Source organism: Elaeis guineensis, chromosome 13 (genome assembly GCF_000442705.2).
Source record: "Elaeis guineensis isolate ETL-2024a chromosome 13, EG11, whole genome shotgun sequence".
NCBI classification, from domain to species: Eukaryota; Viridiplantae; Streptophyta; class Magnoliopsida; order Arecales; family Arecaceae; genus Elaeis; species Elaeis guineensis.
In genome coordinates this window covers 69505586-69528567 of record NC_026005.2, presented here as the reverse complement: position 1 = coordinate 69528567, position 22982 = coordinate 69505586, and the positions used below count along the sequence as shown (strand labels likewise).

The window sequence follows — 22982 nt, the reverse complement described above, 5'->3', positions numbered from 1 at the left end:
CTGAGTGACGCAGGACAAAAGGGAGAAGAAGAGGGGAACAGGAAGAAGAAGAAGAGGATAGAGGAGGAGGAGAAGGCAACTCAATATCCTGTATTCTTAAATCTCAATAATGCAAAAACATATTCTCAATTAATATAGCAATGTGTTTATATAGAAAAAACATAAAAACCTACTAAGAGTCCACATAAAAATAAAATATTGGAGTGCTCAAAAAATTCTAATTCTAGAGTCCACAAAATTCATCCATATAAAAATAAAATTTTCTAATTTTTCAACTAAAATAAAATTCAATATTTACACCTAATAGAAGTGTGCCTAGATTTCTAATTCTCCATGACTGAGTTGTTAAAAACAGAAATAAAATGAAATATATTTAGACAGTCCACTTAAGGGTCCAAAACCGAGTTCTTAAAACCTGGAAAGAGGGAAAATGAAAAGCCATGTTGTTGAGATCCAAGAAACATAACTCAGTTTTCTCCATATATTTCCTATTCCATTGTCATGGATCAAATAGCTCTAGGGCCAAACATCATTTGCATAAATTCCCTTGTCAAGTGACCGTTGCCAACACCCATGTTCCTAGGCCAAGAGTGTACTTTGTTGAGCAAGTCAATCCAGCTGTGTAAACTTGAAGTTGTTTGAAACATTGGAATGTGCAATTCCTACTTAGAAGAGAAGCATCTCTCATCAGATAGCAATGGATCACATAAACTTTAGTTTTTTTTTTTATTGTTTTCTTTCTGCGATGAGTTACAAAATTAATTTCCGATCTAATTTAAATGACCATCATTTGAATTTAAGACAATGACCACTGCGCTTTTGTTGGAGTATCCCAATTTAGACATGCTTCAGGAATTCCAATAGTTGAACATATATGAACTTCTAATAATAGAGTTTGAATAAAACAAGTAAAAAAAAGATCGCACGGAACCAAGAATTAAGAGATCTTTTATAGAAAAAAAATAGGATGATACTTTCCGCATATCAACAATAGGAGTGATTGAAAAAGCCAAAGTATCTTTATCCATCTGACGTTGATAAAACATTAGTAAGTTCTTTTCATCATCAATTTTGGATCGCAAATTGGGAAGGCTTGAAAAATCATCAATATGCATACTAGCTAAGGCCTTAAAATGGACACAACAAAAAAGGTTATACTTGGGCTGATTGCCATGGGTGGTAAGCAAGGAGTGCAAATTGTTCTTAAACATTATCCAGTGGTGCGGACACCAGAGCCATCAAAAATCGACAACATGATTTAAATTCGATTTGGATCGAAGAAGTCTCATTAGATTGATTCTACTTCAGTTATTTATTTTCAGTCAATAAATTTTAATGCATTTAGCTTTGGGTCCATAGGGCCATACTTGGATTTGTCCACGTCACCTTTGGAGCCACCACTCTCCACATGCCAAGAGAAGAATATGCATGCCAGCGTGTGCCATGCTCATGCCAAGTTGTGTCAAGCATCAAGCACCCACATAGAGTTCCATTTCTTCCCTAGAATTTCTTAAAAGTTCTTGGCTACTTACTTATTTTGTTGAGGTTTGATTTCTTTCCCATGGTAGATTATTTTATCACATATAATGCTTTACTTTTTTATGGAGGGCTGATTTCTTCCTTGTAAAAGGTAAGAGATTCCTAAAGAAAAAGGACCCTTAGTCCTATATAAATCCTTGTATCTTTCATGAAGAAAACGATGAATAATTTTACAAACTCCACAAATACTTGTGTTAATTGCTCCGAGAGGGGGAGGGTGTGAGATCCAAAATCGCCCCACAAAGGGAGGGTGTGAGGCCCACTTTCTATCCTACTCCTTCTACTTAAGATCCAGTGTTCCTGCGACTCTGATTCGACTCCACCATCTACCCATGCAAGCCTATTCTGTCAAGAGAAGATCTGTCTCCTTCAGAATTTTCATCTATCATGCTGAGAGGGAGTGATTTCTTATTCTACAAATCATATGCTGTTAAGGACCTTCGTTCCTTAATAGTTGATCATTGATTTTTTTTAATCCGATGTTGGTAAAGACCTAGTTTTTTATCGATGGATCTGTTTGGTTAAAAGATTAAGAGTCCTAATCAACGTAGTTTCTTAACTACCACGATCCGGATTCTTATCATCTTCTTGGATTTTTCTCACGGGTTCAATATTTTATTTTCTCTCGTTCCATTCATATTTCTTTTTTCCTTTACTTGTGAGCATGTTTAATTTCTGCTATCTATTTATGAAATTCTCTATTGCTAGTTGTTTACTGATCTCTCGAATGGCATTCGTCTGTATCATTTAAATTGATCTTGCTTTAGTCTCGTATCAATCAATCACGCCTCCTGAGCAGAGTATAGGCAACTATACTGTCTGTCCTGAGAATAATGAGCTCCTAGCCGGACGTGATTTGTTGTTGATGAACAGAAGATAGCTTGATCATTAGGATTGATTTTCTTTTTCTCTCTCCTTTAGGATTGTTCCGCATCAATTTGGCATCAGAGCCGGTTGATTAGGGCTTTAGTTTAAATTCAGCAATTTAAATTTCCGCAAGTTAAATTTTCGCACTCTAAATTTCGTATTCAAGTATTTTAATTTTTATTACACCTTATTTCTGCATCCTAGAGTTGCATGACCACTAGATCAGGTACCTAGTGTAATAACCCAGATTTTAAAAAAAAATAATAAGAAAGAAGAGAACGGAAGAGGACTCCTGATAGAGTCTGTCTTCCCTCTTTGAATCAGAATGGGATTGGGACTCTAGGAGCCCTAGATCCCATCTATAAATTCCCTCTTCTTTATCTTAAGCAAGCCATGAAAACATCAGGCTTCCTCTCTCTTCTTTCTCCCTCTTTTCTTTCGATGGAGTCGTTGATTGCCTTCACCGTGCCCACCGAAAATCAAGACCGGAGATGCCACCGGAACCAAGGTAAGGTCCCAATCCTTCCTTTTCTCTCTCTTGCTCATCTTCTCACAACCCCAGACCTCACCGCCGGCCATCGATTTTGCTGAAAATAAATTCCAAAGAATATCCCCTGTTTTCTCCATGTTACCTTGTTTTTTTTCTTTCCGTCACTGTTTGCCGTCGTCGGTCACCAGACCCGATCTCTCGACGTCGTCGAGGACTGCTCCACCGGTCGGAGTGGTGGTCAGTTGGGAGGGAGGCCCTTAGTTCGGGAACAAAGGGGAGGAAGGACCTCCCCTGTTCCATGAAGAAGAGAACCACACAGGTCCTCTGCTCCCGTGAAAAGAAAAGAAAAAGGAAAAAGAAAAAGAAAAGAAAAAGAAAAGAAAAAAAAAGAAAAAAAAATAATAATAATAAATACATGTGAGAGAAAGTTTCTCTCATCTCTCTCTTAAGTCTTTCTCTCTCTAGAATTGGACTTTCTCTCTCCATTTTTTCTCTCTAAATTTTCTTTCTATTTTATCTCTCTAGACCATTTTATCTCTTTTTATGGATTTTATCTCTTTAGGGTCATTCTCTCTCTCTGATTGCATCACAGACCCTAGGATAAACTTGAGATGAAAATTGTTGGGAATAGTGTCCCAAAGCCAATCGTCAGCCTGTTGACGGTTGTGCTCCTTTTGTATTAGTACATGAATTATAAATAAATAAAAGTTATTTTGGTATTTTTTCATCACAAATGTTTCATCTTCTAATGAACTCCTGTGTTGTGGTGAAGTCCTTAGGACTATTTAGACTCGACAAAGGAGGATTTGTCGCTTAGTCCTTAAACCTGTTCGCGACCAAATGATACGTTGTTACCAAGGACGACAACATTTATCGAGCATAGGTCGTTGTGTGCCATATGGGTTGGTTGTCCTCATAACCAAAGAGTGTGGAGACACTGGTATGGCATACAGGTGAGATGTAATGGTACATCTGCACTGAACGTGACCGACTCCAGAGCTATTTTTGCTGTCAAGATTTGCTCCGATGGGATATGGGTATAAATGACCCTCCGATCTGAGACCGCCACGGTGACTTGCAAGAAACTCACTGCACTTACGCACTGGACTACCTGAATTTCTAATTCAGTGACGGAAGGCTGCTGGGTGTAGTCAAGTACTTGACTTGTCGGTGCGTGTGTCAAGATGGGATTGACCACTCCAGTTTAGGAGCTGTGTACAGTCGTGTTTCAATTTAGCAAAACCTTGGCCAGGGTAGTCCTAGTGAGGAGTCACAGGACTAATTGAGTTGAGCACGATTCGGATGATCTCATCAGGATTGACAGTTTAACCCTGAGTCATCCTAAACACGGATCAAAAGGGATGAATTATACGGTAACCATATTCACATAGGTTCTGAATGTTGCGATTGCGACTATTCGACCTATCCGATCGTCGGGTACCATTGCTAGATGGTCACTTCGATTAGTACAGGAATTGGTTCCTGTGCTACCGGCTTAGGTTCGAACCTGCGGGGTCACACACATTAGAGGTTCCTTTCTGATCTGATGGCTGATTATGAGTCTTATGTGTCTGGGACTCTATGATTGAGAATTAGGATTCTCTGATCATGAGTTCCACATATTTTGGGTACCGGGGTCAAAATTTTGAATTTCAAATTTTGAATTTGAAATTTGAACTCTTTGATCAGGGTTTCATATCGATAGTCTCTGATGCCTAATTGCCCATCGGATTTGGACTCAATATTTATGAGAGGTTTAATTAGTGATTTGATCGCTAATTAACTCAATTTGATTGAGTAATTATTTTTAGATCAAGTCCAATTAAATTGGATTCAGTTTGGATTGACCCGATTAGGTTAAGTGTTGATCTAATCGCTAAGGTGGTTTAGTCCCTGATTTGATCAGGGGTTAGGCTTAGTTAATTCCTGATTTGATTAGGATTTTATTGAGCCTAATTAAGCCTAATTGTGTTGGGTTTAATCTGGTCTAATTGTGCTTAACCTATTTTAATTAGGTTGGCTCAATTTGAATCAAACCACCTTGTTTTAAATTTCCTGCGCCACCCAACTTCCTTGCGCCCATTTGAATTCACGAGAAGAAATTTTCTCGTGAATTTTCTCCCATGCAAAGCTCTCTCACGTCCATGTTTCTGTATGCCAATTATTTGGATTAACTTGGTTTGTTATCCATCCAAATTCAAAGGGGTTTTGAATTTGAATGGATAACCAAATAACCATATGCCAGCTTATTCTTTCTCGCACAAATGGATGAGGATAAGATTGGTTGGCACTTGAATTCAAATTTGATTTAAATTCAAGTGAGCAACCACCTCTTCTTATCCACTCACATGCTTTCAACATCTCTTGTGATGTTTTATAAAATGAGAAAGGGAAGGGGGCGTGGGCAATGAAAAGAAAGAAGAGATAAGGGGCGTGGGGAGGTTCTGAAAAATTTTGAAGTGTTCAAAATTTACCGAGAGGAGAGAAAAAGGAGAGAGAAGTGGGCGCAGGATTTTTGGTGTGTACCCTAGGGTTTCTACCTAGGGTTCGGGAAGTGAGATTGGCGTGCCACGAGTGTCGTGAGTCCACCAAATTTTAGAGAGAGATCCATCAGCCTCTCAACCAATCGTGCAGATGATCCGGAGCATCCAAGGAGTCGGCACACATCGATCGAAGGAGTTCGATCAACATTAGCCATCAAAAGGGTGAAATCATGAACTAGCATTCGTGAGGAGCCGATCAGACGGGAGCTTCATGTGGACGATCCACAGAGGCCAGACACTTGTGTGGCTGCGACGTGACGATCAGAGCCCCCCGACGGTGATCAGATTGCGATGATCGACTACCCGCAAAAGGTGATGTGTTCTGAACACAGTACAGTAAAAAGTTTACTGTTTCAAATTTGAATTTTAAATTTAAATATATGCTGTTGTATCATATTTAGATCCTAGTGTAGGGTTAATTAGTATTAATTAGTGAGATTAATTAATAATTCTACTGTAAAAAAATAATTTTGAAAAAGTTTTAAAATTATCATTTTGCCCCTGCACTATATTTTCGCTTTAATGGTATCAGAGCCAGGTTCTAGAATATGATATACATATGCATGCATAGATTAAGGTGTAATCTATAAGTTTAAATTTAAAATTTTAAGTTTTAAATTTAAAATTTAAAATTCAAAATTTAAAATTCAAAGATTGGAAATTCGAAATTTGAAATTTGGTTGAAATCTCAAATTTAAAATTTAAAATTTAAAATTTAAAATTTAAAATTCAAAATTCAAAATTCAAAATTTAAAATTCAAATTTTAGAAATTCGAAATTTGAAATTTGGTTGAAATCTCAAATTTGAAATTCAAAATTTAAATTTTGAAATTGGTATATTTAGATATACTTGATCCAAGTAGCAAGTAATCTAATTGGATTGGTTGCCATGGCCGTCCGGTCATAGGAGAAAAGTAGGGTTTAAAGGCCCTCTCTTCCCATTCGATGGGGTCTCCTATGGCGGTAGGGGTGCCGATGCAATTATATCCCATACCGATGAAGCAGCGAAAGGACTTAATTATAAAATTTATCATGAATGTGTTAGATTAGATCTAAAAAAAAATTCATGATTTATTTTGAGTTGTTTTCTGTTATGAAATGAGCAATAGGATTGCTGTTTATGAAATGTACTGACCCGTTTGTGAAATGAGTCAACACATTTGGTGAACAGAAAATAAAATCTTTCAAAATTTAAAAATTATTTTAGAAATGTCAAACCCTGACCCATCAGCCCAAGTACTTAATTAAAAGAATTAAGTGTTGTCTAGTAGGTCTAGAATTGTGAATTTAGACCTAAGACAATTGCATAAACTTGTGGGTCAATGGGTTAGAAGAATTAAGTCCATAATTGGGTTAGACCTAAGGTTAGCTTAAAAATGGACTAAATGGAGTAATTGGTCAAATCTAATCAAAAGTTGAATTAGATTAGGTCAAGGATACTCTAGACTTAACTTCAATAGTTGTAGTTGAATGGGTCCATGTCTTTAACTAGACCAAGATGGACTTAATTCATGGCTACGCGGTGGAGCCCTATTTACTAAGTTGATCAAAATTAAAACTAATGAACCGGTTGGTGTCTAAGGTAAGTTCGGCAGTTTTGACCAGTGGTTCTTAAGCAGGAACTACTCGCATTGATTCGATCATTGACGAGTTAATGGCAAATTCCCACCACTGATCTCACTTACCTGGCCAATCTGGTAAGTTAGATTTTGATTAGATCACTTGGTGATTAGAGCTCACCCATGTCATTAGGTAAATCAGTGTGACTGATTTAGGTGCTCCTAATGCCAGCTTTAATTAAATCCTTTTTAATCTGACTTGGTGAAGTCAGTGGGAGGATTGAAATTGGCTGGATGATTTCTTCTCTACTATCCTTTAATAAAATTTTCAAAAATTATTAGGTCCCTAAAATGATTAAGTTATAATGATAACTAAGTCAATGCCTCCCATTAAGTGAGTGATAATGAGTCCATTAGTTCAATGATCATTGGAGGCCCAAAGGCCTGGTGCTCATTGGCTAATGAAATTATCATTCATAATATGATAATTTGGTTGAGACTTTCTGATGGTGGTTAGGTTGGCCGGCCAAAGTCGGGCCTGATCATTTATTGGTCTGATTCACCAAATTAAGTCATGTTAATGGTTAGACCTAACCAGATCTTTTCAGTAGAGGCCAAAGCCTACTGATTAGATTCTGGGGCAAAATCAATTACTAGAAGTTGTTTAGAGAAACAACTGGTTAAGAACCTACCCATAGATGTTGGGCTCGTGTGTAGTTTGTGTGGATTCTAGTACCCATTAAGGAATTAAAGTAATTCCTCGAATTGGAGGTTGAGGCTACCAGTTCGTAAAAATATTGAGAAAAACTTTAGACTAAAGTCCAAGTCTTTAGTATTAATTTATGTACTAATAGAGGTCTGATTTTCCTTTATACAGCTATGGCCACTACCCTGTCGCTCCGATCATTATTAGATAATGACAAGCTCATGGGACCTAATTTCGATAGCTGGTATCGAAAATTGAAAATTGTCCTTGAGCATAAGCAGATCCTTTATGTAGTAACGGATCCAGCACCTGAGGAGCCAGCTCCGAACGCTAGTAAGGTGATCCGAGACACTTACCAGAAGTGGCTCAATGACCGCACCACCGTCCGATGTATTATGCTGGCAGCAATGAATGACGAGTTCAGCCGCAGGTTTGAGAACGCCCAGCCACAGGAGATGCTTCGAATGTTGAACGACTCCTTTGGCACGCCTGACGACGTTGAAAGGCACAAAACTAGTTGTGCCATTTTCAATATTCGGATAAGGGATGGGGCCTCAGTCACTGATCATGTACTATACATGATCGAGATGATTGAGCGCTTAAGCAAATTGGGTTTTCCTCTGCACGAGCAGCTCGGTAAGGATGCGATGCTTAATTTCTTGCCCAAGTCCTTCCTCCCATTCCTTACTCATTTTCGAATGACAAAGCCTGCAGTAAACTACCACGGGTTGTTGGGGTTGCTGCAGAACTTTGAGAAGGATCACCAGCTCCATAAGGAGTCGGTGAATATAGTGGGAGGGTCTTCTTCTCGTCGTCGACCCTTTGGGAAAGGGAAGAAGAACAAGAAGAAGAACAAGAAGGTGCAGCCTCATGCTGGGACGGTTGCACAGGGTCAGACCAAGAAGCGCAAGCCCGACCAGAGCCAGACGGAGTGCTTCTTTTGCAAGAAGCAGGAGCATTGGAAGAAGAACTGTCCTCAATACATTGCCTCCTTGGATCCGAACAGGCCGAAGAAGAAGCAAGGTAATTATATGATAACTCCTTGCAACTTTTCCATTTGTGATACTACTGCCTGGGTATTGGATACCGGAAGCCCTTATTATATTTGTAATTCGATGCAGGGTCTGCAGGTCAGTAGGAGATTTGATGAAGGTGAGAGATTCCTGAACGTTGGAGATGGAAGCAAAATTCCAGTTCTAGCTTTAAGAATCATGAGTCTTGTAATCAATTCTCTAATATAATTCTGAGTGAATGTCACTATTGTCCAAGCTTTTTATTAAATATTATTTCTGTAGGCCTTTTGGCCATGTACGGTTATGATTTTTTAATAAAAAAAAATATTTACAATATCATTTTGAATGGTGTTACAATATTTGTTGGATAATTAAATAATAAAATTTACTTACTATCACAGCCTGTTAATATGGTTCAAAACTTCGGTAAATGCCCTAAAATAGATAATGTGTCAGAAGTCTACTTTTGGCACTGTAAGCTAGGTCATATCAATAAGAACAGGATAAACATGTTGGCTCAAGAAGGAATTCTTGAACTTGGTGATTGTGAATCACTTCCAATCTGTGAGTCTTGTCTTCTTGGAAAGATGACCAAGTCACCTTTTACTGGAAAAGGTGAGCGAGCCGGTGAACTCTTGGGTCTGGTACATTCTGATGTATGTGGACCTATGAGCTCAAATACAAGAGGTGGATATTTTTACTTCATAACCTTCACAGACGACCTATCGAGGTATGGATATGTCTACTTAATGAAGCATAAGTCGGAGTCGTTTGAAATGTTCAAACTATTCCGAAATGAGGTAGAAAAATAAACTGGGAAGTGTATTAAAATTCTTCGATCTGATCGAGGAGATGAATACCTTTCCAATGAGTTTCTGACGTATCTAGGGAAGAATGAGATTCTCTCTCAGTGGACTCCTCCTGGAACACCACAGCATAATGGTGTGTCTGAAAGGAGGAATCGGACCTTATTAGACATGGTTCGATCCATGATGGGGTTTGCTGGTCTGTCGATCTTTCTCTGGAGATATGCGCTCGAATCGACTTGTTACCTTCTAAATAGAGTTTCGAGTAAGTCTGTAGCCAAAACGCCATATGAGATATGGATAGGACGTAAGCCAGTACTCTCGCACCTTAGGGTTTGGGGGTGTCCGGTTTATGTTAAACGTTTAATTACAGACAAGCTTGGACCTAGGTCTGACAAGTGTAATTTTATAGGGTACCCAAAAGAGACCAAAGGGTATTATTTCTACCTTGCTGATGAGCAAAAGGTGTTTGTCAGCCTTAAGGCAATCTTTTTAGAAAAAGAGTTTCTTAGTGGAGGAACTGTTACCTCTAAGGTCGAACTTAACGAAGTTTGACAGGTGGAAAAACCGACACGTGTTACTGAACCTGAACCAGATTTGATTAGATCAGATCCGGAGCCCATTGATTATGCAGCCTTAAAGCGGTCTGGTAGAGTACCACATCAACCGGACAGATACTATGGTTTTTTGGTCCGGGATGGCGATCCTGTCGAACTTAATGAAAACGATGAGGATCCGATCACCTACATGGATGCAATGCAGAGACCTGACTCTGAGAAATGGCTAGAGGCCATGAAATCCGAAATGGAGTCCATGAAGGTCAACGATGTGTGGACATTGGTTGACTCACCCGAAGGAGTAAAACCCATAGGGTGTAAGTGGGTCTTCAAGAGGAAGAGGGGCGCAGACGGAAAGGTGGAGACCTATAAAGCCCGTCTGGTTGCCAAGGGATATCGTCAACGTTATGGTATAGACTATGACGAGATATTTTCTCCTGTGGCAATGCTCAAATCCATTCGGATTATGCTTGCGATAGCTGTCCATCTGGACTATGAAATCTGGCAGGTGGATGTGAAGACAGCTTTCCTAAACAGAGAGCTGGACGAAGAGGTGTATATGATACAACTTGAAGGGTTCACATCCACAGATGAGTCTAAGGTATGCAAGCTACAAAGGTCCATTTATAGACTTAAGCAGGCATCTCGGAGTTGGAACATACGTTTTGATAGGATGATCAAAATGTATGGCTTCATTAAGAACGGAGAAGAGCCCTGCATTTATAAGTGGGCTAATGGTCCAGTAGTAGTATTTCTTGTATTGTATGTGGATGACATTCTCTTAATCGGAAATGATGTCCCTGTATTACAGGGAATAAAGATTTGGCTATCATCACAGTTCTCCATGAAGGATCTGGGAGAAGCTTCCTACATCCTAGGGATGAGGATCTATAGGGATAGATCCAAAAGGTTGCTTGGCTTATCCCAGTCTACGTACATTGATACTATGCTAAAAAGGTTCAGCATGGAGAATTCCAAGAAAGGCTATCTACCGATAGGCCATGGAATTTCTCTCTTGAAAAGGGATTGTCCGACAACACCTCAAGAGAGAGAGCATATGGGTAGGATTCCATATACTTCGACAGTGGGATCTATCATGTACGCCATGACATGTACACGACCAGATGTGGCATACTCACTAGGGGTAGTGAGTAGATACCAATCTGATCCAAGGAAGAATCACTGGAAGGTTGTTAAAACCATCCTGAAGTATTTAAGAAATACTAAGGACCAGTGGCTTGTATATAGTGAATCGGACTTGAGACTTATAAGGTTTACAGACTCAAGTTTCCAGTCTGATCGCGATGACAGCAAGAGTGTGTCAGGATTTATTTTTATCCTTAATGGTGGGGTTGTCTGCTGGAAGAGTTCCAAGCAGCACACTATGGCTGATTCTGTATGCGAGGCGGAGTATATTGCTGCATCAGATGCTGCCAAAGAAGTGGTGTGGCTGAGAAAATTCATCACCGAGTTCGGAGTAGCACCCTCCCTTGTTGGTCCAGTTTTGCTCTACTGTGACAGCTCTGGAGCCATTGCTCAAGCGAAGGAACCGAAGGCACACCAGCGGACGAAGCATATTCTGCGCCGCTACCATCTCATCCGGGAGATCATGGATCGAGGTGACGTCGACCTTCAGAAGATCGACGGGAAGGAGAACCTGGCCGACCCATTCACTAAAGCCATTGCGGTGAAGGAGTTCAACGACTACAAGTCGAAGATGGGTATTAGATACTGCACCGATTGGCTTTAAACTAAGTGGGAGATTGTTGGGAATAGTATCCCAAAGCCAATCGTCAGCCTATTGACGGTTGTGCTCCTTTTGTATTAGTACATGAATTATAAATAAATAAAAGTTATTTTGGTATTTTTTTATCACAAATGTTTCATCTTCTAATGAACTCCTGTGTTGTGGTGAAGTCCTTAAGACTATTTAGATTCGACAAAGGAGGATTTGTCGCTTAGTCCTTAAACCTGTTCACGATCAAATGATACGTTCTTACCAAGGATGACAACGTTTATCAAGCATAGGTCGTTGTGTGCCATATGGGTTAATTGTCCTCATAATCAAGGAGTGTGGAGACACTGGTATGGCATACAGATGAGATGTAATGGTACATCTGCACTGAACGTGACCGACTCCAGAGCTATTTCTGCTGTCAAGATTTGCTCCAATGGGATATGGGTATAAATGTCCCTCCGACCTGAGACCGCCATGGTGACTTGCAAGCAACTCACTGCACTTAGGCACTGGACTATCTGAATTTCTAATTCAGTGACGGAAGGCTGCTGGGTGTAGTCAAGTACTTGACTTGTCGGTGCGTGTGTCAAGATGGGATTGACCACTCCAGTTTAGGAGCTGTGTACAGTCGTGTTTCAATTTAGCAAAACCTTGATTAGGGTAGTCCTAGTGAGGAGTCACAGGACTAATTAAGTTGAGCACGATTCGGATGATCTCATCAGGGTTGACAGTTTAACCCTGAGTCATCCTAAACACGGGTCAAAAGGGATGAATTATACGGTAACCATATTCACGTAGGTTCTGAATGTTGCGATTGCGACTATTCGACCTATCCGATCGTCGGGTACCATTGCTAGATGGTCACTTCGATTAGTACAGGAATTGGTTCCTGTGCTACCGGCTTAGGTTCGAACCTGCGGGGTCACACACATTAGAGGTTCCTTTCTGATCTGATGGCTGATTATGAGTCTTATGTGTCTGGGACTCTATGATTGAGAATTAGGATTCTCTGATCATGAGTTCCACACATTTTGGGTACCAGGGTCAAAATTTTGAATTTCAAATTTTGAATTTAAAATTTGAACTCTTTGATCAGGGTTTCATATCGATAGTCTCTGATGCCTAATTGCCCATCGGATTTGGACTCAATATTTATGAGAGGTTTAATTAGTGATTTGATCGCTAATTAACTCAATTTGATTGAGTAATTATTTTTAGATCAAGTCCAATTAAATTGGATTCAGTTTGGATTGACCCGATTAGGTTAAGTGTTGATCTAATCGCTAAGGTGGTTTAGTCCCTGATTTGATCAGGGGTTAGGCTTAGTTAATTTCTGATTTGATTAGGATTTTATTGAGCCTAATTAAGCCTAATTGTGTTGGGTTTAATCTGGTCTAATTGTGCTTAACCTATTTTAATTAGGTTGGCTCAATTTGAATCAAACCACCTTGTTTTAAATTTCCTGCGCCACCCAACTTCCTTGCGCCCATTTGAATTCACGAGAAGAAATTTTCTCGTGAATTTTCTCCCACGCAAAGCTCTCTCACACCCATGTTTCTGTGCGCCAATTATTTGGATTAACTTGGTTTGTTACCCATCTCTTCTTTTGGATTAACTTGGTTTTGAATTTGAATGGATAACCAAATAACCATGCGCCAGCTTATCCTCTTTTGTGCGCCCCATATTCTACACGAGAAATGGTTTCTCGTGAAAGTCTCCATGCACAAAAAAAAAGAAGAAAAAAGGCCACGCCATCTCTTCTTTCTCGCACAAATAGATGAGGATAAGATTGGTTGGCACTTGAATTCAAATTTGATTTGAATTCAAGTGAGCAACCACCTCTTCTTATCCACTCACACGCTTTCAACATCTCTTGCGATGTTTTATAAAATGAGAAAGGGAAGGGGGTATGGGCAATGAAAAGAAAGAAGAGATAAGGAGCGTGGGGAGGTTCTGAAAAATTTTGAAGTATTCAAAATTTACCGAGAGGAGAGAAAAAGGAGAGAGAAGTGGGCGTAGGGTTTTTGGTGTGTACCCTAAGGTTTCTACCTAAGGTTCGGGAAGTGAGATTAGTGTGCCACGAGTGTCGTGAGTCCACCAAATTTCAGGGAGAGATCCATCAGCCTCTCAACCAACCGTGCAGACGATCCGGAGCATCCGAGGAGTCGGCACACATCGATCGAAGGAGTTCGATCAACATCAGTCATCAAAAGGGTGAAATCACAAACTAGCATTCGTGAGGAGCCGATCAGACGGGAGCTTCGTGTAGACGATCCGCAGAGGCCAGACACTTGTGACTGCGACGTGATGATCAGAGCCCCCTGATGGTGATCAGATTGCGGTGATCGACTACCCACAAAAGGTGATGTGTTCTGAACACAGTACAGTAAAAAGTTTACTGTTTCAAATTTGAATTTCAAATTTAAATACATACTGTTGTATCATATTTAGATCCTGATGTAGGATTAATTAGTATTAATTAATGAGTTTAATTAATAATTCCGCTGTAAAATAGTAATTTTGAAAAAGTTTTAAAATTACCATTTTGCCCCTGCACTAAATTTTCGCTTTAGGATCATTCTCTCTCTCTGATTGCATCACAGACCCTAGGATAAACTTGAGATGAAAATATGATGATCTGAGACTGCTCCAAAATTTATGCAGTAGATTGGATTCCGATCCGATCCTTATTCGAAATTGATAACATCAATCATGGTTAATCCATATTAAGTCACCCTGATATAACCTCTAATGATCTCGATCATGATTGCCACATTTGAAGGATACGAAGATTCTCTCTTCACTTTCTCTCTCTACTTTCTCTCTCATGATCGACTTTCTCTCTCTAAGAAGGTCTATGAATCCTGTATCGAGTCATGCCTTCATCTTTTAGAGGCTCATATTGACTCTAATAAGATAATCCAAAGTTACTTTGATATCCGTGCTGTATGTCGACCTCATTTGGCCATATCAAATATTTTTCAAATCCATTATTAAAGAACCCTATTGATTGATCTTGACCTTAATTCGATCTATGCTTCACGATTTCTTGATCAAGTCACTTAAATCTGACCCTCAGATCAGAGACATTGAATTACCCTGGTATCTGAATGGTCCGACACATCCGGACAACAGTCCTCTTTCCTTATGATTTAATTTTATTATATTTATGGAATAGAAATTGATGATGATTTGATATTTTAAATAGGATTAGCTGATTCTTTTAACGAAGTCCAAAGATCTAAGATGAACGAGGTAAGTGGATCTTATGCTCTTTATTTATTTTTAAATGATCATATTTTTTATGTAAAAAATTGCTATTGATGAAATCATATTTTTTTCATAAAATAAGGATCGGCATATGTGATATGAAAAAATATATTTTATTATGAGCATTGATTTCATGAATATGTCTTATGAAAATAGCATGATTATGAAGCATGAATTTCATTATTTTTCCATCTATGTATTTGTATGCTTTAAAAAAAAGATATAATGATTTCAAAGGTTCTCAGATGGCTATGAATGAATCCCTTCGGGAAGGTCGACATCCGGAGCTAGCATCCACACGAAACATGGCCCTGTCAGTGGGTATAAAGTTGGCACATGAATTAAGAACTCTGTCGATTAAGAAATATGGTCCTGTCACGGGTATAATAGTGACCTTAGCATGAATATCTGTGAGCAATATTTGGAAACATGACATGAATACATGATGAAAATGATTTACGATTCATGATTGTGAAATATACATGATTTATGCATGCATGATGAATTTATAACTTGTCTTGTTATATGCTCTATGAAATGCTTTATTTTGTATTACCTGTTATTTTCTAAATATTGCATTATCATGAAAAACTTATGTTTGATCCGATAAGGAAGCGCAAGTTCTACTTACTGGGCTAGTGTAGCTCATATTCTTTTTATTTTCTTTTTGTTTGAACAGAGAAATAAGATTAGGATCGGCAAAAAGAATCCAAGCTTGAAGATCGGCATAGCAAGCTGAAAAATTTGGCAACAGAAGTTTAATTTATTTTATAATCATGAATTTGTAGTTATTTATGAATGTTGAAATTCGGATTAGTACTTGCTTTTGGATTTAAATGCTCTGAACCAATATTGGTTCGATTATTTAATGAATAATAGAATTGAATCTTTTTATTTGACGGATTTTAGATGATTATGATAGATTGACTTCGTGTTATCGTGGGCTCCATCCCTCGGTAGCATGGCCATGTTATGTCTCGGATTTGGGGCGTGACATTTTATGGTATCAGAGCTTAGGTTATAATCATTGGAGATTATGATATAAATAATATAAATGATATAAATTTTTAGGATATGATAGAATAATATCAGAGCTTAGGTTTAAGATCATTGAGATTATAAAATGATATCAAAACTTTATGTATGATCAATAGGATGTGATCGAGTGGAGTATAATGGATAATATCAAAGCTTAAGATTATGATCATTAAGGACGTAATAGAATGATATAAAATTTAAGTTACGATCACTAGAGAATATGACTTAAGTGGTATTTGAGCTTAAGATTATCATTAGTCGGGATTGTGACTTTAGTGATATTTGAACTTGAGGCTAAGATCATGAGGAACATGATAGATATAAAAGAAAGGTTCAATAATTTGATTTCGAATCAATAGGTATTATGATGAAATTTATGCATAAGTGGCATATGACGTCTATAATAGAATTGACGAGTTATATCTTAGATTTCAATTAGCAAGGTTGACCTGAGTACGAGAAGTACTGACCCTAGAATGAAGTGGGAGGTATTGATATATTATATTGGGTATATTCGATGACATTGGAATGCTAAACCTATATGGATAAAGGACATGATAACTTTGCTGATTTTAATGTTAATTTTTTTGCAAAGAAAAGTTGGTTTGAAAGTTGTCTAAATGATTGTAAGATAAATCGAAGGTTAACTCAAATTAATTCTAGACATATTAGATTTTTGAGGAGTGGTGAAGTTTATGTAATAAGTTCAAACATAGAAGGTGGATGAAAATTTAATTTTGATGTGCTATGCCTAAGAGATAGTAATGACAAGAAAACCTTAAATTTTATCCTAAATTGTATATGAAATCTGAAAGTTGGATCTATCTCTGATTGATTTAATATACAAAGATATTTTTATTTTTGATAGACTTAGATAAATTGGTAAGTTGAAATCAGAGTGCGCAGCAAAAGCGTGATGGTCTGAATTGATTAGAAATATTAATCTTTTAAATCAAAAGATATTATGAAATACGTTAGTTGTAAATAAGAAAAAATTTTACTGATAATAAATGGATGCTAGAGAGAAAATCTATCTGATCAAAGAAAGACTCAAAGCAGCACAGGATAGACAGAAGAGTTGGACAGATAGAAAAAAAAGAGAATTGGAATTTCACTTCGATGATCATATTTTTCTAAAAGTATCACCTGCAAAAAGTGTCATAAGGTTTGGGAGATATGGCAAGCTAAGTCCGCGATATATTGGACCTTTTGAAATTTTAAATCGAGTAGGAGATGTTGCTTACGAACTAGCTTTACCATCAGAATTATCTAAAGTGCACAATGTCTTTCATATTTCACCACTAAGAAAATTTGTACCTGATCCAAATAACGTGATAAAGTATGAGCCATTGCAAGTTCATGAAGACTTAACCTATGAAAAATTTTTCCTTCGAATTATTGATCGAAAAGAGCAAGTTCTAAGATGGCGCATCATTCCATATGTGAAGATTCATTGGAGTAATCATGAAGAGAGAGAGGCTACATGAGAGCTTGAAGATGATATGAAGACGAGATATCCATACTTATTAGAAAATGAAGGTATGTTAAATTTTGAGGACGAAATTATTTTAAGGAGGGGAGAATGTAATAACCCAAATTTTAAAAAAAAATAATAAGAAAGAAGAGAATGGAAGAGGACTCCTGATAGAGTCTGTCTTCCCTCTTTGAATCAGAATGGGATTGGGAATCTAGGAGCCCTAGATCCCATCTATAAATTTCCTCTTCTTTATCTTAAGCAAGCCATGAAAACATCAGGCTTCCTCTCTCTTCTTTCTCCCTCTTTTCTTTCGATGGAGTCGTTGATTGCCTTCACCGTGCCCACCAAAAATCAAGACCGGAGATGCCACCGGAACCAAGGTAAGGTCCCAATCCTTCCTTTTCTCTCTCTTGCTCATCTTCTCACAACCCCAGACCTCACCGTCGGCCATCGATTTTGCTAAAAATAAATTTCAAAGAAGATCCCCTGTTTTCTCTATGTTACCTTGTTTTTTTTCTTTCCGTCACTGTTTGCCATCGTCGGTCACCAGACCCGATCTCTCGACGTCGTCGGGGACTGCTCCACCGGTCGGAGTGGTGGTCAGTTGGGGGGAGGCCCTTAGTTCGGGAACAAAGGGGAGGAAGGACCTCCCCAGTTCCGTGAAAAAAAGAACCACACAGGTCCTCTGCTCCGGTGAAAAGAAAAGAAAAAGGAAAAAGAAAAAGAAAAGAAAAAAGAAAAAGAAAAAGAAAAGAAAAAGAAAAAAAAGAAATAATAATAATAATAATAATAATAATAATAATAATAATAAATACATGTGAGAGAAAGTTTCTCTCATCTCTCTCTTAAGTCTTTCTGTCTCTAGAATTGGACTTCCTCTCTCCATTTTTTCTCTCTAAATTTTCTTTCTATTTTCTCTCTCTAGACCCTTTTATCTCTTTTTATGAATTTTGTCTCTCTAGGATCATTCTCTCTCTCTGATTGCATCACAGATCCTAGGATAAACTTGAGATGAAAATATGATGATCTGAGACTGCTCCGAAATTCGTACAGTAGATTGGATTCCGATCCGATCCTTATTCAAAATTGATAACATCAATCATGGTTAATCCATATTAAGTCACCCTGATATAACCTCTAATGATCTCGATCATGATTGCCGCTTTTGAAGGATACGAAGATTCTCTCTCCACTTTCTCTCTCTACTTTCTCTCTCATGATCGACTTTCTCTCTCTAAGAAGGTCTATGAATCCTGTATCGAGTCATGCCTTCATCTTTTAGAGGCTCATATTGACTCTAATAAGATGATCCAAAGTTACTTTGATATCCGTGCTGTATGTCGACCTCATTTGGCCATATCAAGTATTTTTCAAATCCATTATTAAAGAACCCTATTGATTGATCTTGACCTTAATTCGATCTATGCTTCACGATTTCTTGATCAAGTCACTTAAATCTGACCCTCAGATCAGAGACCTTGAATTGCCTTGGTATCTGAATGGTCCGACACATCCGGACAACAGTCCTCTTTCCTTATGATTTAATTTTATTATATTTATGAAATAGAAATTGATGATGATTTGATATTTTAAATAGGATTAGCTGATTCTTTTAACGAAGTCCGAAGATCAAAGATGAACGAGGTAAGTGGATCTTATGCTCTTTATTTATTTTTAAATGATCATATTTTTTATGTAAAGAATTGCTATTGATGAAATCATAATTTTTCATAAAATAAGGATCAACATATGTGATATGAAAAAGTATGCTTTATTATGAGCATTGATTTCATGAATATGTCTTATGAAAATAGCATGAATTTCATTATTTTTCCATCTATGTATTTGTATGCTTTAAGAAAAAGATATAATGATTTCAAAGGTTCTCAGATGGCTATGAATGAATCCCTTCGGGAAGATCGATATCCGGAGCTAGCATCCACACGAAACATGGCCCTGCCAGCGGGTATAAAGTTGGCACATGAATTAAAAACTCTGTCGATTAAGAAACATGGTCCTGCCACGGGTATAATAGTGACCTTAGCATGAATATCTGTGAGCAATGTTTGGAAACATGATATGAATACATGATGAAAATGATTTACGATTCATGATTGTGAAATATACATGATTTATGCATGCATGATGAATTTATAACTTGTCTTGTTATATGCTCTATGAAATACTTTATTTTGTATTACCTGTTATTTTCTAAATATTGCATTATCATGAAAAACTTATGTTTGATCCGATAAGGAAGCGCAAGTTCTACTTACTGGGCTAGCGTAGCTCATATTCTTTTTGTTTTCTTTTTGTTTGAATAGAGAAATAAGATTAGGATCAGCAAAAGGAATCCAAGCTTGAAGATCGGCATAGCAAGCTGAAAAATTTGGCAACAGAAGTTTAATTTATTTTATAATCATGAATTTGTAGTTATTTATGAATGTTGAAATTCGGATTAGTACTTGCTTTTGGATTTAAATGCTCTGAACCAATATTGGTTCGATTATTTAATGAATAATAGAATTGAATCTTTTTATTTGACAGATTTTAGATGATTATGATGGATTGGCTTCGTGTTATCGTGGGCTCCATCCCTCGGTAGCATGGCCGTGTTATGTCCCAGATTTGGGGCGTGACACCTAGTACTAACATCCTACATCCCAAATTGATGCGGGACAATCCTAAAGGAGAGAGAAAAAGAAAATCAATCCTAATGATCAAGCTCTTCTGTTCATCAACAACAAATCACGTCCGGCCAGGGGGTCATTATTCCCAGGACAGACAGTATAGTTGCCTATACTCTGCTCAGGAGACGTGATTGATTGATACGAGACTAAAGCGAGATCAATCTAAATGATACAGATGAATGCCATTTGAGAGATCGGTAAACAACTAGCAATAGAGAATTTCATAAACAGATAGCAGAAATTAAACATGCTCAGAGTAAAGGCAAAAAGAAATATGAATGGAACGAGAGAAAATAAAATATTAAATCCATGAGAAAAATCCAAGAAGATGATAAGAATCTGGATCGTGGTAGTTAAGAAACTACTCTGATTAGGGCTCTTAATCTTTTAACCAAACAGATCCATCGATAAAGAACTAGGTCTTTACCAACATCGGATTAAAAAAAAATCAAAGATCAACTGTTAAGGAACGAAGGTCCTTGATAGCATATGATCTGTAGAATAAGAAATCACTCCCTCTCAGCACGATAGATAAAAATTCTGAAGGAGACAGATCTTCTCTTGGCAGAATAGGCTTGCGTGGGTAGATGGTGGAGTCAAATCAGAGTTGCAGAAACACTGGATCTTAAGTAGAAGGAGTAGGATAGAAAGTGGGCCTCACACCCTCTCCTTGTGGGACGATTTTGGGTCTCACACCCTCTCCCTCTCGGAGCGATTAACACAAATATTTATGGAGTTTGTAAAATTATTCATTGTCCTCTTCATAAAAGATACAAGGATTTATATAGGACTCTAAGAGTCCTTTTTCTTTAGGAATCTCTTACCTTTTACAAGGAAGAAATCAGCCCTCCACAAAAAAGTAAAGCATTATATGTGATAAAATAATCTACCATGGGAAAGAAATCAGCCCTCAACAAAATAAGTAGCCAAGAACTCTTAAGAAATTCTAGGGAAGAAATGAAACTCCATGTGGGTGCTTGATGCTTGACACAACTTGGCATGAGCACGGCACACGCTGGCATGCATATTTCTTCTATTGGCATGTAAAGAGTGGTGGCTCCAAAGGTGATGTGGACAAATCCAAGTATGGCCCTATGGACCCAAAGCTAAATGTATTAAAATTTATTGACTAAAAATAAATAACTGAAGTAGAATCAATCTAATAAGACATCTTCGATCCAAATCGAATTTAAATCATGTTGTCGATTTTTGATGGCTCTGGTGTCCGCATCAATTTGGTATCAAAGCCGGTTGATTAGGGCTTTAGTTTAAATTCAGCAATTTAAATTTTTGCAAGTTAAATTTTCGCACTCTAAATTTCGTATTCAAGCATTTTAATTTTTATTACACCTTATTTCTGCATCCTAGAGTTGCATGACCACTAGATCAGGTACCTGGTACCAACATCCTACTTTTCCACCCAATACCAATATGGATCCCAATATAGCAGCCATCATTAATGCTCTGATTGAAAAGTTTGATGACATGAAAAATTTTATAAAAGCCATGGATGAGAGAATAGTGGTATTAGAAGAAGTTAGGCAGAAACAACCTAAACCTGAGTCTCCCCGACTATCTATAGGACAAAGAGGAGTATAGTGATGCTCTCTTCTGTAATGCATCAATTAAGTATCAGAGCCGATTGATTAGGGCTGTAGTTTAAATTCAGCAATTTAAATTTTCGCAAGTTAAATTTTCGCACTCTAAATTTCGTATTCAAGCATTTTAATTTTTATTACACCTTATTTCTGCATCCTAGAGTTGCATGACCACTAGATCAGGTACTTGGTACCAACATCCTACTTCCCCACCCAATACCAATATGGATCCCAATATAGCAGCCATCATTAATGCTCTGACTGAAAAGTTTGATGACATAAAAAATTTTATGAAAGCTATGGATGAGAGAATAGTGGTATTAGAAGAAGCTAGACAGAAACAACCTGAACCTGAGTCTCTCCGACTACTTATAGGACAAAGAGGTAGGAATCTAGAACTTGATCGACCTATAGGGGCATGTCCGCACCATAACCAGTTCAATCAAGATGAGCATATTCTTAGGAATGTGAAGGTTGAAGCCTCAAGTTTTGATTGTTGTCTAGATCCGAGAGAGTATCTAGATTGGGAATCAGGTATGGACCACTATTTTGGATGGTACAAAATGTCTGAAGCAAGAAGAGTTAGGTTTGCTAGGATGAAATTGGTTAGGCAAGTCCGACTTTATTGGAAAAGTGTCGAGCGTCTTCTCAATCAAAGAAGACAAGATCCGATAGAAATCTAGGATGAGATGAAAGAAAAACTCAGAGAGAACTACCTTCTCACCTCTTATCAACAAAGACTTTTAGATCAATGACAGAGGCTTACTCAAGGGAATAGATTAGTCACCGAGTATATCACGAGGTTTGATGAATACCTCATGAGATGTGGAGTAGCCGAAGATAGGATTGTTACCTTATCTAGATTTAGAGTTGGATTACGAGAGGATATTCAGCGTGAGCTCTTTCTGCGAGAGGTAACCACGTTGGAACAAGCTTATCAACTTGCCTTAGACTTTGAGAAATTTTCTAAATATTCGACTCCCCGTCGTCCTGAACCCAGCTGAGTAACCCCTTCTGGATCGAGACCTAATATTAATCAAACTCCTAGTAACGGACCTCCACTTACAAATCCTATTGGAAGAAAAGAAGAT

General features: G+C 37.8%; 1 pseudogene; it reads left to right on the top strand.

The window, feature by feature from the left end:
* Nucleotides 1-22895, top strand: part of LOC140853162 (uncharacterized) — a 32646-nt pseudogene extending 9751 nt beyond the window's left edge.
* Nucleotides 22896-22982: the final 87 nt, after the last annotated feature.